The following is a 6,379-nucleotide window of genomic DNA, read 5'->3' as shown; positions in this document are numbered from 1 at the left end:
AGTAGTTGTGGAAGAGTAACCTACTCAAGTAGAACAAGACCAGCTTAGGTCAGGCAGGATACGTCACCTACCTGAGAGATATGGATATCTCATAAATGATCAAGGTGATGTATTACTCATGGATCAAGATGAGCCAGTAACCTACCAAGAGGCCATAACTGGTCCCGAGTCTGAGAAATGGCTAGAAGCCATGAAATCTGAAATGGATTCCATGTACACAAACCAGGTTTGGACCTTGGTAGATCCTCCTGTAGGAGTTAACCCTATAGGATGCAAGTGGGTCTTCAAAAAGAAGATTTACATGGATGGTAAAGTACATGCCTATAAGGCAATACTGGTTGCAAAAGGATATAAACAAATTCATGGGGTTGACTATGATGAAACCTTTTCACCAGTTGCAACGCTTAAGTCTGTTCGGATTTTACTTGCTATCGCTGCATATCATGATTATGAAATATGGCAGATGGATGTCAAAACTGCTTTCCTTAATGGGAATCTTCTTGAGGATGTGTACATGACACAACCTGAAGGATTTGAGATACCTGAAGAAGCCCAAAAGATATGTAAGTTACAAAGATCAATCTATGGATTGAAGCAAGCTTCCAGAAGCTGGAATCTTCGTTTTGATGAAACAGTAAAACAATATGGATTCATCAAGAACAAAGATGAGCCTTGTGTCTACAAGAAGGTCAGTGGGAGCATGATCGTTTTCCTGGTATTATATGTAGATGATATATTACTCATTGGAAACGATATCCCTACCCTGCAACAAGTAAAGTCTTGGTTGGGGAAATGCTTTTCTATGAAGGACCTAGGTGAAGCAGCCTCCTATATATTAGGAATCAGAATCTATAGAGATAGATCACAAAAACTAATGAGACGCTTTAATATCCATGATTCCAAGAAAGGATTCATACCTATGCAACATGGTATGTGTCTATCAAAAACACAATCCCTTCAACTTAGGAAGAAAGGGATCACATGAATAAGATTCCATATGCATCTGCAATAGGATATATCATGTATGCCCTATTATGTACTCGACCAGATGTCTCGTATGCTTTAAGTGCAACGAGTAGGTACCAATCTGATCCTGGTGATGCTCATTGGGTAGCTGTCAAGAATATCCTGAAGTATTTGAGAAGGACTAAGGACTCATTCTTGATATATGGAGGTCAGGAAGAGCTGGTTGTAATTGGATACACCGATGCTAGCTTCTAGACAGATAAGGATGACTTTAGATCGCAATCTGGTTATGTGTTTTTCTTAAACGGTGGCACTGTGAGCTGGGAAAGTTCAAAGCAAGATACAGTTGTTGATTCTATAATCGAGGCCGAGTATATTGCTGCCTCAAGTGTAGCAAAGGAAGCTGTTTGGATCAAAAAGTTCATTAGTGAACTTGGCATGGTTCCTAGCATTGTGGATCCCATTGGTCTCTATTGTGATAACAAGGGTGCTATCGCATAAGCTAAGGAACCTAGATCTCAACAACGATCCAAACACATACTTAGGCGTTATCACCTCATTCGAGAGATAATAGATAGAGGAGATGTGAAAATATGCAGAGTACCTACACTTGACAATATCGTTGACCCACTGACAAAGCCTCTTGCGAGGCAGAAGCATGATGACCATACTAGATCTATGGGCATTAGGGGTATGCCTGATTGGCTCTAGTGCTAGTGGGAGATTGTTGGTGTAAGCCCTATAGGCCAATACTTTTGGTACTTGTATCGAATTATTTATTAATTATAAAAGGCTTTTTTCTTTATTATGTTTGTTTAATAAAGTCCCTAGGATAGCTAGTCCGTTTAATGTATCAGGTATGACTTAATCATGAGATCACATTAAACATAACGACACTATTCTTAAAGTATCCGTAGTCGAGCTTTATTGTGAACTGGGATAACATTAAAGCATAAGACTATTATGTATATAAACTGATGATCACATCTCATGGATCATGGATAAGGATTTATCAAGTCTTAAACATAGGTATGAATATTAAGAGTAATATTTATACTGGGTTGACCTGCTATGAGAGTACTATATAGAATGTTATGCAAAGTGTCATAAGTTATTCTCATGGTGATAATGGTGTATACCACCTTTCGACCTGAAACCACTATGGACCCTATATGTAGAGTCGAGTGCCTTGTTGCAGATTAAACGTTGTCCGTAACTGGATGACCATAAAGACAGTTGATGGGTATTCCACGAAGCATGCTAAGGGACATGAGTGACCTAGATGGAATTTGCCCATCCTGCGTAACAGGATAAATGTCTATGGGCCCAATATTGAACAGGACAAGGATGACACGGTCTATGCCTTGTGTTCAATATAGACATAAGGGCAAAAGGGTAATTATACACATAAGTATTATCACAAAAGGATTTGTCAGATCACATGACATTTTCGTGTCTTGGGTATCAGTGATGTGTTGCTAGATACCGCTCACTGTTTATTATGTTAAATGCGTGATTTAGTATAATTGCCAATGCCGCAAAAACCTACAAGGTCACACACAAAAGGATGGATTGATGAGAGATAGAGTAACTAAGGAACACCGTAAGGTACGGTGCACTTAAGTGAATTATAGAACATCGTAAGGTATGATGTACTCAAGTAGAATACGAAATATGGTAATGTACCAAGCGCTTAAGTGATTTTGGCATATTATAAGATATGGGCCACATACACTTAAGTGGGCTTTTTAGCTTGCAGTCCACACAAGTGGTTCTATAAATAGAACGCTTGTGCAGAAGCATTTCGTGCAGTTGCAATTTCGTTTCTCTTTCTCCCCCTCACTCAAAGCCTTCATTCGTAGCAGCTAGTACTGAGATTGAAGGAATCCATTTGTATGGATTGAGTAGAGGCGTTGTCATCGTCCAACGTTCGTGATCGCTCTGTAGATCTGAATCAAAGGTTTCAATCGTCACAAGAGGTAACGATTCTATCACTGATCATGCCCATTCGTAAGGATCACTAAAGGATAAAATTTTAAATTCCGCTGTGTTTTGGATCGCTATTCTCCTTCAGTGGTATCAAAGCCACTTACGAAACCATACATCTGATAGCTATTTATTTTCTGTATTAATATGATTAAAAGACAGAATGAATCAAAGAATAAATGAGTAATTAAATTTGGCATCATGTGTGTACGATTTGGATGATTGATGTTGACTATGCTTCGGAACCGAAATTAATATGGTGAAGCAGCGATACATCGATCGTCCATAGGTTACGCAATTGAGATCGATCAAGTTATATATATGATATAAGTAATCCTAATGCAAACTACGGTATATATGATATATTGTTTCTGTTTCGTTCATTCAAACACTTAATGGTTGTTTTCCTTTGAGCGATCAATGGTCATTTGCTTCGGAATCCGACATTAGTATGGTGAAGCAATGACATGTTGATCAATCATACTGAATCAACAATCAAGGTGTGTTTGACGGTCTGAAATTGGTGCATTAGGGTTAGTGACGGCACAAGGGTTGTGCTGTCAAAGAGTTGTGAATTGAGGGCTTGTTGGATCACGTCTGTTGACTATTTTAAAGCGCTGATTTTGGCCGCGTGACGTTCGTCATGGGCCTGTGACGGTCATAACAAGCTGGACGTGACGGTCGTAGCATGCTTTGTGACAGTCGTCACATTCACAGAGTCAGAATTCTCGGTGTTTCTATTTTATGACCGGGCAGCGGACCCCGACTAACTCTACATGGTGTGATCGGTCGCCGAAATTTAATTTGGTTTTAATTAATTAAAAGAATTAAAATTAATAATAATTATTTGTTTATTATTATTCTCTTGTGGTGATTGGTTATGGCCTTAGTTTTCCTTCATTTTGTTTTGAGATTTTGTGGATTGATTGAGGATTATACCGGTGGTTCAATTTCTTTGTGACATCTATGTATCCTTTGTGATCATTTTGTCAGCATAATCATCATATATACATATACATATACATTCGTATAATTTCATAATTTACATATCTCACATATTCATATTTGATTTGTTTGAGATTCTTATGGCGGTATTTTATCCCCATCCTAAATCTGGTGTCTGTCCTCCTTCAATTGTAGAGTGTCAGCCCTGTAAGCAGAAAGACTTTAACCTTTCTCCATTTCCCCACTAGGTTTGTTTCCTCGTGGGCGGTTGTTATTTCAGTTTCTTCTCTAGTGGATTTTCTGGATGGAATTACTCCCCTTGAGTGATGTCCTCATTGGGTTAAGTCTTGATTGACCGTTTTCTTTCTAGCTCTCACCTAGATAGATGCTTTGGTCCCCTAAGAGTCTATTACCTAGTAACTGGTAATATTCTTCTTAGTTTGCAGTTTGTTACTTCTTACCCAATACCCAACAAAAGTACCCTTTTTTCTCCTCAGTAGAGTCCCTAGTGGATCTATTCCCCAGGAAGTATATCCTTGATATGTTCATCCTAACCGGTGAATGATATCTTTCCTTCCTCTGACTGAGTCTATCCTTGATATGTTCACTTTAACCAGTGACATATATTCTCATTTTTGGTATTCTACCTAGAAAAAAGGTAGTTATAATCCCTATTATGTTCCCAGAGAGTTAATCCTTGATATGTTCATCTTAATTGATGATGGATTTTCTTCTCCTTGTGGTTTTTTACCCAATAACCGATAGTTGTAAATCCCACTTTATCCCCTTTTCAGATTCTATCCTTGATATGTTCATCTTAACCGGTGACGGATTTTCTCTTTGATTGGTTTTCTACCTAGTAACCGATAGTTGTAAATCCTACTTTGTCCCCTCGCAGAGTTAATCCTTGATATGTTCATCCTAACCGATGACGGATTTTCTCTCCGACGGTTTTCTATCCAGCTTTCGATAGATGTAATTCCTACCCTTTTGTTCAGTTGGTATATCCTTGATATGATCATCCTAACCGATGACGGGTATCCTCCTTGGCATATCCAAGCAAGTCTATCCTTGATATGCTCATCTTAACCGGTGACGGATTTTCTTCCCTGTTGAGTTTATCCTTGATATGTTCATCCTAACTGATGACGGATACTCTCACCCTTGGTCTTCTGCCCAGTAACTGGTAGTTGTAAATCCTATCTTTTCTGTAGTTTTTCCCAGCAAGGCTATTCTTACCCAGTAACCGGTAATGAATACTCTCTCTTGGAATGCTTGGCGAGTCATCCTTGATATGTTCACCCTAACCGATGATGGATGTTCTCTCTGTCAGATATTTATTATCTTCTTACCTGTAGCGGTGTATTCGTCACCATTGGAAATATTAACTAAATCCAAGGTAAATCATACAAAGTCGAGTCGCCACCGCACTTCTATTTATCCAAAGGAATGGTTAGAAAGCGAACAAAAACCTATAAAGTTTTACAAACAAAACTAGCAAAAGAAGGTCAGAGATCTGGGTAAGGGGGTTGGTTATGTCATGGGAAGGTGTTAGGCACCCACAACATCCTAGGTATTCCTAGGGAGCCCTTTTCACAACTTGTTACAAAGGTTATTGTTTATGAAATTATTTTGTGCAAACATGATTGAAGAGATGGGAAAAGAATATACAAGTTTATTTACATTTTGTGTTTGGATGGATGAACCCATTGCCTACGTACCCTCTCATGAAAGATAAGGATCAAAACCCCGTAGTTCCGGTAAAATATTTCAAAACAGTGAATGGATTGATTGGTCCAAAAGCCTTAAGGTCGTTTGTTATCAAAGGGAGAAAACTCGACCTGAAAAACCACAAGTCCACCATGTGAGAATAGCTTCGACATGCTAGTGAGGGGTTAACCCTATAATAATCATGGAAGTCTTACAATTCAATCACTAAGGACAAAGGTGAGTATTATATCTACCACAAAGATAACTCAAACCTAATAGCTAAAGGTTATGAAAAATTTGATTAAGAAGTGGACATGGAGCCACAAAGAAGCACATTTGAGTGAGTTGCATTAACCAATTAGAAGTATGTACAAAATGGTCAAAGTTGATTTAAAGATTCAATTCAAAATGAGTGTTATGAAAAGAAAGTTTGAAAATCAAAGGCATAGGGTCTAGGTTTCTAATGTTGAAAAACATGTCAAAATGTTTGCACAAAAGTGTTTGGTTTTTGGGTTAAGGATGAAAAAGGATCAAGGTTAAGCATGCAAGAGGTGAGGGTTAAGGGATGCAACCATAGATAGGAGTTCCTTTCTCGAGATCATAGAGATGATCCAAGTAAGTTCCTTTGGAATAAGCACAAGGCAAAATCAATAAGAAAATCTCATAAGAGAACCACAGAAAGAGGAAATAGAATGCCAATCAATGGACTTACATCCAACTCCTAACAACAAAACTGGAAACAGAATGCCAATAAATGGGCTTAGATCCGACT

The sequence above is a fragment of the Lathyrus oleraceus genome, chromosome 6 (assembly GCF_024323335.1).
Source record: "Lathyrus oleraceus cultivar Zhongwan6 chromosome 6, CAAS_Psat_ZW6_1.0, whole genome shotgun sequence".
NCBI classification, from domain to species: Eukaryota; Viridiplantae; Streptophyta; class Magnoliopsida; order Fabales; family Fabaceae; genus Lathyrus; species Lathyrus oleraceus.
Note: the sequence above shows the minus strand (reverse complement) of the source record.